Raw genomic sequence first — 12,675 nt, forward strand, 5'->3', positions numbered from 1 at the left:
CCTGAACTCTGAACCTCGAGAACAAAGCACAAAGAAATTTTACAGCCCAGGAACAGGCCCTTCAGCCCTCCAGCCCTGAGCCGATCCAAATCCCCTGTCTAAACCTGTCGCCCAATTCCTAAGCATCTGTATCCCTCTGCTCCCCCACCTACTCATGCATCTGTCCAGACGCATCTTAAATGAATCTCCCGTGCCTGCCTCTACCACCTCTGCTGGCAACACATTCCAGACACCCACCACCCTCTGTGTGAAGTACTTGCCGCGTGTATCCCCCTTAAACTTTCCACCTCTCACCTTGAAAGCATGACCTCTCGTTATTGAATCCTTCACCCTGGGAAAAAGCTTGTCTGTATCCACCCTGCCTATACCCTTCATGATTTTGTAAACCTCAATCAGGTCCCCCCTCAATCTCCTTTTTCCTAATGAAAATAAACCTAACCTACTCAACCTCTCTTCATAGCTAGCACCTTCCATACCAGGCAACATCCTCGTAAACCTTCTCTGCACCCTCTCCAAAGCGTCCCCATCCTTTTGGTAATGTGGCGACCAGAACTGTACACAGTATTCTAAATGCGGCCGAACCAATGTCTTGTACAATTTTAACATGACTTGCCAGCTCTTATACTCAATACCCCGTCCAATGAAGACAAGCATACTATATGCCTTCTTGACCACTCTATCCACCTGTGCAGCAACCTTCAGGGTACAATGGACCTGCACTCCCAGATCTCTCTGCTCATCATCTTTTCCCAAGGCTCTTCCATTCATTGTACAATTCGCTCGAGAATTAGACTTTACTAAATGCATCACCTCACATTTGCCTGGATTGAACTCCATCTGCCACTTTTCTGCCCAACTCTCCAGTCTATATCCTCCTGTATTCTCTGACAGTCCCTTATGCTTTCTGCTACTCCACCAATCTTCATATCATCTGCAAACTTGCTGATCATACCATCAGTGCCCTCTTCCAGATCATTTATGTATATCACAAACAACAGTGGCCCCAGCACTGACCCTGTGGAACCTTATCAAACACCTTACTAAAGTCCACGTATATGACATCAACAGCCCTTCCTTCATCTATCAACTTGGTCACTTCCTCAAAGAACTCTGTTAAGTTGGTAAGGCATGATATCCCCCGGTCAAAACCATGTTGCCTATCACTGATAAGCCCATTCTTTTCTAAATATAAATAGATCCAATCCCTCAGTACCCTTTCCAGCAACTTCCCCACCACCAACGCCAGGCTCACTGGTCTGTAGATACACGGAATATCCCTACTACCCTTCCTGTACAGGGGGACAACATGAGCAACCCTCCAGTCCTCCGGCACCTCACCTGTATTTAAGGATGCTACAAAGATATCTGTCAGGGCCCCAGCTATTTCCTCTCTCGCCTCCCTCAGCAACCTGGGATAGATCCCATCCGGTCCTGGGGATTTGTCCACCTTAATAACCTCTAGCCTACCCAACACATCTTCCCTACGTATGTCAACGTGATCCAGACTAATCAAACTTCTATCTCTAATCTCACCATCCATTATGTCCCTCTCCTCAGTGAACACTCAGAATCATTCAGAATCTCACCCATTCTATCAGGTTCGGCACACAGCCTTCCTTCATTATCCTTTAGTGAACCAATCCTTTCTCTAGTTACCCTCTTGCTTCTTATATATGAATAAAATGCTTTGGGATTCTCCTTAATTCTGCTCGCTAAAGTTATTTCATGATCCCTTTTAGCCCGCTTGATTCCTCGTTTAAGACTTGTCCTACTCTCCCGATATTCCTCCAGGGCCTGTTCTGTTCTTAGCTGCCTGGACCTTATGTACGCTTCCCTTTTCCTCTTGGCTAGTCGTACAATTTCTGCTGTCATCCACGGTTCACGAATCTTGCCCTTCCTATCCTTTGCCTTCAACGGGACATGCCTATCCTGCACTACCGTTAACCTATCTTTGAAAGCCTCCCACATCTCAAATTTGACTTCCCTTCAAATTGCTGTGTCCAATCCACAATTCCCAGCTGCTGCCTAATTTTGATATAATTGGCCTTGGCCCAGTTTAGTACTCTTCCCTTAGGACCACTCTCATCTTTATCTCCGAGTATTCTAAAACTTACAGAATTGTGGTCACTGTTCCCAAAGAAATCCCTCACCACAACTTCTACCACCTGTCCTGGCTCATTCCCCAGTGCCAGGTCCAATATGGCCCCTTCCCTCGTCGGACTATTGACATACTGCTCTAGAAAACTCTCCTGGACGCTTCTTACAAATTCTACCCCATCCAGACCTCTGACGTCAATGTTGGGAAGCTTAAAATCTCCCATCACCACCACCCTATTGAGAAGGGGAGCAGAGAGAAGGGTGCAGTTGTGAGGGTTTGGAAGGAAGGCTGTCTTTCTGGGATCCACACACACACACACACACACAGACACACACACATACACACACACATACACACACACATACACACACAGCCAATTCTGAGCACAGCCTCACTATTTACTCTAGTGATGGAGAAGGATAAGTGTGCACTGCAGGGCAAGAGTTATAGCTGGGGGCAGGGAAATTATGATGCGGTGAGGCACGACCTAGGATGCGTGGCTTGGAAAAGTAGGCTTAAAGGCAAGGGCTTAATTGATATGTGGAGCTTGTTCAAGGAGCAACTATTGAGTGTCCTTGATAAGTATGTACCTGTCAGGCAGGGAGGAAAGGGTCGTGTGAGGGAGCCGTGGTTTAATAAGGAATTGGAATCCCTTGTTAAAGGGAAGAGGGCAGCCTATGTAAAGATGAGGCGTGAAGGTTCAATTGGGGCGATTGAGAGTTATAAGGTAGGCAGGAAGGACCTGAAGAGAGAGCTAAGAGCAGCAAGGAGGGGACATGAAAAGTCCTGAGTTGGTAGGATTAGGGAAAACCCTAAGGCTTTCTATAGGTATGTCAGGAATAAAAGAATGACTAGGGTAGGAATAGGTCCAGTCAAGGATAGTAGTGGGAAGTTGCGTGTGGAGGCTGAGGAGATTGGGGAGACACTGAATAAATACTTTTCGTCAGTATTCACTCAGGAACAGGACATTGTTGCCAATGTGAGTACTGAGTCACAATTAATTAGAATGGACGGCTTTGAGGTATGTAGGGAAAAGGTGTTGGAAATTCTGGAGAGGGTGAAAATAGATAAGTCCCCTGGGCCTGATGGCATTTATCCTAGGATTCTCTGGGAAGCAAGGGAGGAGATTGCAGAGCCATTGGCCTTGATTTTTATGTCCTCGTTGTCTACAGGAATAGTGCCAGTAGACTGGAGGATAGCAAATGTGGTTCCCTTGTTCAAGAAGGGGAGTAGGGATAACCCTAGTAACTATAGGCCGGTGAGTCTCACTTCTGTTGTGGGCAAAGTCTTAGAGAGAATTGTAAGGGATAGGATTTATGAACATCTGGATAGGAATAATGTGATCAAGGATAGTCAGCAAGGTTTAGTGAAGGGCAGGTCGTGCCTCACAAACCTTATTGAATTCTTTGAGAAGGTGACTAAGGAGGTGGACGAGGGGAAAGCGGTAGATGTGGTGTATATGGCTTTTAGTAAGGCATTTGATAAGGTTCCCCATGGTAGGCTACAGCAAAAAATACGGAGGTATGGCATTGAGGGTGAGTTGGAGGTTTGGATTAGGAATTGGCTGGCTGGAAGAAGACAGAGGGTAGTAGTTAATGGTAAAGGTTCATCTTGGAGTGCAGTTACTTGCGGTGTTCCGCAAGGATCTGTTTTGGGACCATTGCTGTTTGTCATTTTTATAAATGACCTGGAGGAGGGGCTAGAAAGTTGGGTGAGCAAGTTTGCGGATGATACGAAAGTCGGTGGAGTTGTTGACAGTGAGGAAGGATGTGTCAGGTTACAGCGGGATATAGATAAGCTGCAGAGCTGGGCAGAAAGGTGGCAAATGGAGTTCAATGTAGGTAAGTGTGAGGTGATTCACTTTGGTAAGAGTAACAAAAAGATGGGGTACTGGGCTAATGGTTGGATACTTGGTAGTGTGGATGAGCAGAGGGATCTTGGTGTCCATGTACACAGATCTTTGAAAGTTGCCACCCAGGTAAATAGTGCGGTGAAGAAGGCATATGGCGTACTGGCTTTTATTGGTAGAGGATTTGAGTTCCGGGGTACTGAGGTCATGTTGCAGTTGTATAAGACTCTGGTGCGGCCGCATCTGGAGTATTGTGTGCAGTTTTGGTCGCCATACTATAGGAAGGATGTGGAGGCTCTGGAACGGGTGCAGAGGAGGTTTACCAGGATGTTGCCTAGTATGGTAGGAAGATCGTATGAGGAAAGGCTGAGGCACTTGGGGTTGTTTTCATTGGAGAAAAGAAGGTTTAGGGGTGACTTGATAGAGGTGTACAAGATAATTAGGGGTTTAGATAGGGTTGACCATGAGAACCTTTTTCCACGTATGGAGTCAGCTATTACGAGGGGGCATAGCTTTAAATTAAGGGGGGGGTAGGTATAGGACAGATGTTAGGGGTAGATTCTTTACTCAGCGAGTCGTGAGTTCATGGAATGCCCTGCCAGTAGCAGTGGTGGACTCTCCCTCTTTATGGGCATTTAAACGGGCATTTGATAGGCATATGGAGGATAGTGGGCTAGTGTAGGTTAGGTGGGCTTGGATCGGTGCAACATCGAGGGCCAAAGGGCCTGTACTGCGCTGTATTTTTCTATGTTTCTATGTTTACTTTGATACCTGATGCAGGACAGAGCTGTAAATGTCAGCAGATTTTTAAAAATGTTCCCATCACACATTCCAAGCTCATCACTCCCTTAGTTACAGATACCTCAGGGTCAGTCTGAAGTCCCAATACTGTCAGTCCGACTGTCAGACTGAGACAGAGAGAGAGGAGCTGGGGAAACGAAGAGATTTAGGGAGGTAGGAAAACAAAAGTGTCAAGCAAGCAAGCATGAATGGGAACGAGAAAAAGAGACGGGGTGGGGGGGAGGGTGGGGGGGGGGGGGTGGAGAGAGTGTGAGAGATGGATAAACAAAAAAGAGAAATAAGGTGTGAAAGTTAGACAGGGAAGACTGAGCGGGGAATGGATGCGAATACAGTTAGAGTGACAGAACTCCAGTGATAGAAATACGGGGAGAGATAGAAAGATAAAGACAGGAGGAAAGAGAGAACAATGTGAGAGAGAAGGGAGTAGAGAGGAGTATAAACTGAGGGAAATAATGAGATAAAAAGCAGGATAGATAGAGTGGATGGGAGGCGTAGGACAAACAAAAGACAGCACAAAGCAGACAGAAAAGGCAAAGAGAGGAAAGTGGCAAAAAACTGAACATTATCCATTATTTAGAGACGGAATTTATAAAAAGTGAAAATAGTATTTCGTACTAGGTTACACAGTTAATAATACAGTCAATGTCTCAATAATACATAATCCGAGTAAATAATAGAACACATGGCTCAACTGTAAACTGATCTCACACACCGAGAAATATTACTGTGAAGTCCACTGTTCTTCTTGAAACAAGAAGCAGAAGATCTGAGGCAGATGGAGCCTCAATTTAACATCAGTTCTCAAGGGTGGCATCTCCAATAGTGTGGTACTCCCTCAGTACTGACCCTCTGACAGTGCAGCACTCCCTCAGCACTGACCCTCTGACAGTGCAGCACTCCCTCAGTACTGACCCTCTGACAGTGCGGCACTCCCTCAGTACTGACCCTCTGACAGTGCAGCACTATCCTCAGCACTGACCCTCCGACAGTGCGATACTCCCTCAGTACTGACCCTCTGACAGTGCGGCACTATCCTCAGCACTGACCCTCTGACAGTGCGGTACTCCCTCAGTACTGACCCTCTGACAGTGCGGCACTATCCTCAGCACTGACCCTCTGACAGTGCGGTACTCCCTCAGTACTGACCCTCTGACAGTGCGGCACTCCCTCAGTACTGGCCCTCCGACAGTGAGGCACTCCCTCAGCACTGACCCTCTGACAGTGCGGCACTCCCTCAGTATTGACCCTCTAACAGTGCGGCACTCCCTCAGCACTGGCCCTCTGACAGTGCGGCACTCCCTCAGCACTGGCCCTCTGACAGTGCGGCACTCCCTCAGTACTGACCCTCTGACAGTGCGGCACTCCCTCAGCACTGACCCTCTAACAGTGCGGCACTCCCTCAGCACTGGCCCTCTGACAGTGCGGCACTCCCTCAGCACTGGCCCTCCGACAGTGAGGCACTCCCTCAGTACTGACCCTCCAACAGTGCGGCACTCCCTCAGCACTGACCCTCTGACAGTGCGGCACTCCCTCAGCACTGACCCTCCGACAGTGAGGCACTCCCTCAGTACTGACCCTCCGATAGTGCGGCTCTCCCTCATCACTGACTCTCTGGCAGTGCAGCATTCCCTCAGTACTGAACAGTATTCTGAGAGACCAAAAATGAACGCAGTGTTAAAAATGTGAGCAAATCAATGCTCTGTAGATCTGCAATATGTCATCCCATCTGCCATACTTAATGCACTGACCAATAAAGGTGATCATACCAAACACCTTCTTCATCATTCATTTACCTGCGACTCTACTTTAAAGAAACCATGAACCTGCACCCCAAGGTCTCTTCATTCAGCAACACTCCCCAGGACCCCATCATTAATTGTATTACACCTGCCCTGGTTGCCTTACCATGATGCAAAACCTCACATTTTTCTGAATTAAACACCATCGGCCATGCCTTGTTCCAATGGCCATCTGATCAATATCCCATTCTACTGTCAGTTAATCTTCTTCTCTGTCCACTACACCCCCAATTTTGGTGACATCTGTAAACGTACAAACAACGTAGAGTCATGGAATCATAGAGATGCACAACATGGAAACAGACCCTCCAGTCCAACTCATGCATGCCGCCCACATATCCTAACCTAATCAAGTACCATTTGCCAGCATTTGGCCCATATCCCTTCAAACCCTTCCTATTCATATACCCATCCAGATGTCTTTTAAATGTTATCATTGTACCAGCCTCCTCCACTTCCTCTGGCAGCTCATTCCATACACGCACTATCCTCTCTGTGAAAAAAGTTGCCCTTTAGGTCCTTTTTAAATCTTTTCCCTCTCATCCTAAACCTATGCCCTCTAGTTCTGGACTCCCCCGCCGCTGGGAAAAGACCTTGTCTATTCACCCTATCTATGCACCTCATGATTATCTACCATACTGTAAAACAATGCCCAGTGTATAATTGTCCTGGTCTAGACAGTGGGTCTTTAACATTTCCTCTTTGTGGTTACAATGAGAAAATTCTTCTTCTGGAGACAATTCAAACATTTGTGTCAGAAATCAGTCTTACTCTAGAGTTTTGCTGCTGCAGTCCTCCCACAGTACGCAATGAGGTTGTGTGTTTCGGGAAGAGATCCCACTGTTGCCGTTTAGATTAGTTTCCCTAGAGAGCGGAAACAGGCCCTTTGGCCCAACAAGCCCATACTAACCCTCTGAAAAGTAAACCACCCAGACCTCATTTCCCTACATTTGCCCCTGACTAACATTCCTAACACTATACACCTCTGGGACACCTGGACCAACCAACCCAACCACCCTGTGGCTCAACACTTCAACTCCCCCTCCCACTCCACCAAGGACATGCAGATCCTTGGACTCCTCCATCGCCAGACCATAGAAACATGACGGCTGGAGGAAGAGCGCCTCATCTTCCACCTAGGAACCCTCCAAGCACAAGGGATGAACTCGGATTTCACCAGTTTCCTCATTTCTCCTCCCCCCACCTTGTCTCAGTCAAATCCCTCGAACTCAGCACCGCCTTCCTAACCTGCAATCTTCTTCCTGACCTCTCCGCCCCCACCCCAGTCTGACCTATCACCCTCACCTTGACCTCCTTCCACCTATCACATTTCCGACACCCCTCCCCCAAGTCCCTCCTCCCTACCTTTTATCTTAGCCTGCTGAACACACTTTCCTCATTCCTGAAGAAGGGCTCATGCCCGAAACGTCGATTCTCCTGTTCCCTCGATGCTGCCTGACCTGCTGCGCTGTTCCAGCAACACATTTTCAGCCCGCATTCCTAACACTATGGGCAATTTAAGCTTGGCCAATTCTTGCACATCTTTGGGCTGTGGGAGGAAACCCACGCAGACACAGGGAGAATATGCCAACTCCACACAGACAGTTTCCCAAGGCTGGGATTGAAGCGGGGTCCCTGGTGCTGTGAGGCAGCGGTGCTAACCACTGAGCTACCTCGCTGCCCAAGACAACATGCTTTGTGATGTACTCTGTAATACATCCAGGGCGGTGAGAGTCATGGTTTGGAGATGCCGGTGTTGGACTGGGGTGGACAAAGTTAAAAATCACACAACACCAGGTTATAGTCCAACAGGTTTATTTGGAAGCTCACTAGCTTTCGGAGCGCTGCTCCTTCATCAGGTGGTTAAGGAGTAGCGTTCCATCTAGTGCTTCCGAATAAACCTATAACCTGGTGTGGTGTGATTGTTAAGGTCGGGCAGTGAGAAGAACTGACATCCTCATCACCCTGCTTTCAGCTGACCACCTGCTAAACAGGACTGACCTCTCCCCTCTTGCTGAGCAGCACCACCCCTTTACCCATTGGCAATATTTTCTCATTATTGACTGTCAAAGCTATGTGTGATTTCTGACCCATCTCTCAAACTTCCCTTCATTCTCCTCCATGGGGATTGATTCCTGTAGTTTCTGAATCAAAGTCCCTCACCCATGGTATAGACTAGTCACTGACCTACTGAAGGTAGCACTGTGCCAACAGCTGCCCCCTGTCACAGCCATCTGCCCAGGCTGTCCACTCTCCCAATGACATTCCCCCTCTCTGACTGGTCACTCTCCCACTGTGGAATCACCCAAACTCACTTCACTCCATCACACTGAGCCCATTGTAAATTCACATGACAGGAGTTCTGTCCTGTCCCAACACAGTGATTGGACTGATAGTAAATATGCACAGACTCACAAAGAGATCTTGAAGTGACAGATCAGCAGGAGCAGGGGAACTTATGCCTGATAGTCAGACTTCACATTCACTCTTTCATGGGGAGTCCTAACCAATACCCTCCAATCAGGAAGGTCACTTCCCAGTCACAGATACAAATCAAGGTGGGAACAGATGGAAGCTTTACTCTGTATCTAACCATGTGCTCTCCCTGTCCTGGGAGTGTTTGATGGGGACAGTGTAGAGGGAGCTTTACTCTGTATCTAACCATGTGCTCTCCCTGTCCTGGGAGTGTTTGATGGGGACAGTGTAGAGGGAGCTTTACTCTGTATCTAACCATGTGCTCTCCCTGACCTGGGAGTGTTTGGTGGGGGACAGTGTAGAGGGAGCTTTACTCTGTATCTAACCCCGTGCTGTCCCTGTCCTGGGAGTGTTTGATGGGGGACAGTGTAGAGGGAGCTTTACTCTGTTCCTGTCCTGGGAGTGTTCCTCGTTAGAACATAAAACACAGCACAGGAACAGGCCCTTCGGCCCTCCAAGCCATTGCCAATACATTTTGCCCTTCCATACTAAAACTGCCTTCCCTTACAGGATCCATATCCCACTATTCCCTTCCTATTCCTGTATCCATCCAGGTGCTTCTTGAATGCTGCAGTTGTGCCTGCTTCTACCCCCTCCTCTGGCAACGTGTTCCAGGCACTCACCACCCTTTGTGGGAAAAACTTCCCTCGCACATCTCTGTTAAACTTCCTCCCTCTCACCTTGAACCTGTGTCTCCTAATAACTGACCCCTCCACCCTGGGAAAAAAACCTCACACTTTCCACTCTATCCATGCCATTCACAATCTTATAAACTTCTATCAGGTCACCCCCTCAAACTCCTGCATTCCAGTGAAAACAAACCCAGTCTATCCAACGTTTATCCATGGCTAGAATCCCCCAGACCAGGCAACGTCCTGGTAAACCTTTTCTGCACGTTCTCCAAAGCATCCACATCATTCTGGTAGTGTGGTGACTAGAGCAGTACACAATATTCCAAGTGTGGCCTAAGTAAAGTTCTATAAAGCTGCAACATAACTTGTCTATCCTTATACTCAATGTCCCTTCCAATGAAGGCAAGCATGGCATAGGCCTTTTTCACTCCCTTATCTACCTGCCCTGCCCCGTTCAGTGATCTATGGACCTGCACACCCAGATCCCTCTGCACATCAATACCCCTAAGGGTTCTGCCATTCACTGTCTCATTTCCACCTGTACTTGACCTTCCAAAATGCATCACCCCACATTTGTCTGGATTAAACTCCATCTGTCATTTTTCTGCCCATGCCTCCAATTGATCTATATCCTGCTGTATCCTCTGACAATCCTCCTCACTATCCACAACTCCACCAATCTTTGTACCATCTACAAATTTACTAATTGGACCAGCTACATTTTCGTCCTTAATATTTATGTAGATCATAAACAGGAGAGGTCCCTGCACTGATCCCTGTGGAACATCACCAGTCACAAACTCATTCTGAAAAGCCTTCCCCCCTTACCCTGTCTCCTATGTCAAAGCCAGTTCTGTCTCCATCTTGCCAGCTCAGCCCGATACCACGTTACTTCACCTTTTGTACCAGTCTGCCCTGATGGACCTTGTCAAAGGCTTTACTGAGGTCCATGACGACCACATCAGCTGCTTTTCCCACAATCATCTTTTTTCACCTCCTCAAAAAACTCGATCAAGTTAGTAAAGCTCGACCTTCCCCACACAAACCCATGCTGTCTATCGCTAATCACTCCGTTTGCTTCTGAGTGTGCATAGACCTTGTCTCTGAGAACCTTTTCCAATCATTTCCCTACCACTAACATCAGGCTCACGGGCCTGTGCTTTCCAGGATTGTCCCGTATACCCTTCTTAAACAAATGCACAACATTAACTATTCTCCAGTCCTCTGGGATCTCACCTGTGGCCAAAGAGGATACAAAGATGTTTGTCAATGCTCCAGCAATTTGTTCTGTTGCCTCCCTCAATATTCTGGGATAGATCCCATCAGGACCCAGGGACTCATCTACCTTAATGAAGAGTGGAGAGAGCTTTACTGTCAGTTTAATAGAGTAAAGGAAGCTTTACTCTGTACCTAACCCTATGTTTACAATCAGGAGGGTTCATGGGAACTCAATTGTTCCTAAGGTCAGAGAAACCTTGCCTCTCCCTTGTTTGGTTCACTGTGAAATGTTTTCAATTTGTTCTCGGTGAGAAACTGTCGGAATCATTCACAGAGTGGAACGGCACAGAGTGGGACAGCACAGAGTGGGACAGCACAGAGTGGGACAGCACAGAGTGGGACAGCACAGAGTGGGACGGCACAGAGTGGAACGGCACAGAGTGGGACAGCACAGAGTGGGACAGCACAGAGTGGGACAGCACAGAGTGGGACAGCACAGAGTGGGACGGCACAGAGTGGAACGGCACAGAGTGGAACGGCACAGAGTGGAACGGCACAGAGTGGAACGGCACAGAGTGGGACGGCACAGAGTGGGACGGCACAGAGTGGAACGGCACAGAGTGGAACGGCACAGAGTGGAACGGCACAGAGTGGGACAGCACAGAGTGGGACAGCACAGAGTGGAACAGCACAGAGTGGAACGGCACAGAGTGGGACAGCACAGAGTGGGACAGCACAGAGTGGGACGGCACAGAGTGGAACGGCACAGAGTGGGACAGCACAGAGTGGAACGGCACAGAGTGGAACGGCACAGAGTGGGACGGCACAGAGTGGAACGGCACAGAGTGGGACGGCACAGAGTGGAACGGCACAGAGTGGGACAGCACAGAGTGGAACGGCACAGAGTGGGACAGCACAGAGTGGAACGGCACAGAGTGGAACGGCACAGAGTGGAACGGCACAGAGTGGGACGGCACAGAGTGGGACGGCACAGAGTGGAACGGCACAGAGTGGGACAGCACAGAGTGGGACAGCACAGAGTGGAACGGCACAGAGTGGGACGGCACAGAGTGGGACAGCACAGAGTGGGACAGCACAGAGTGGAACGGCACAGAGTGAAACGGCACAGAGTGGGACAGCACAGAGTGGGACAGCACAGAGTGGGACAGCACAGAGTGGAACGGCACAGAGTGGAACGGCACAGAGTGGGACAGCACAGAGTGGGACAGCACAGAGTGGAACGGCACAGAGTGGGACAGCACAGAGTGGAACGGCACAGAGTGGAACAGCACAGAGTGGAACGGCACAGAGTGGAACGGCACAGAGTGGGACAGCACAGAATGGAACGGCACAGAGTGGGACAGCACAGAGTGGGACAGCACAGAGTGGAACGGCACAGAGTGGGACGGCACAGAGTGGGACGGCACAGAGTGGGACAGCACAGAGTGGAACGGCACAGAGTGGAACAGCACAGAGTGGAACGGCACAGAGTGGGACAGCACAGAGTGGGACAGCACAAAGTGGAACGGCACAGAGTGGAACGGCACAGAGTGGAACGGCACAGAGTGGAACGGCACAGAGTGGGACGGCACAGAGTGGGAGGGCACAGAGTGGAACGGCACAGAGTGGAACGGCACAGAGTGGAATGGCACAGAGTGGGACAGCACAGAGTGGGACAGCACAGAGTGGGACAGCACAGAGTGGGACGGCACAGAGTGGGACAGCACAGAGTGGGACGGCACAGAGTGGGACGGCACAGAGTGGGACGGCACAGAGTGGAACGGCACAGAGTGGAACGGCACA

General features: G+C 49.1%; 1 protein-coding gene across 2 annotated transcripts in view; it reads right to left on the reverse strand.

The window, feature by feature from the left end:
• The window catches only part of LOC148149685 (SPRY domain-containing protein 3-like), a 1,210,740-nt gene that overhangs the window by 821,414 nt on the left and 376,651 nt on the right, over positions 1–12,675 (reverse strand). The window lies entirely within an intron of this gene.

This window comes from Chiloscyllium plagiosum, unplaced genomic scaffold (assembly GCF_037043375.1).
Source record: "Chiloscyllium plagiosum isolate Xiang-an unplaced genomic scaffold, Cpla_swu_hap1 HiC_scaffold_7, whole genome shotgun sequence".
NCBI classification, from domain to species: Eukaryota; Metazoa; Chordata; class Chondrichthyes; order Orectolobiformes; family Hemiscylliidae; genus Chiloscyllium; species Chiloscyllium plagiosum.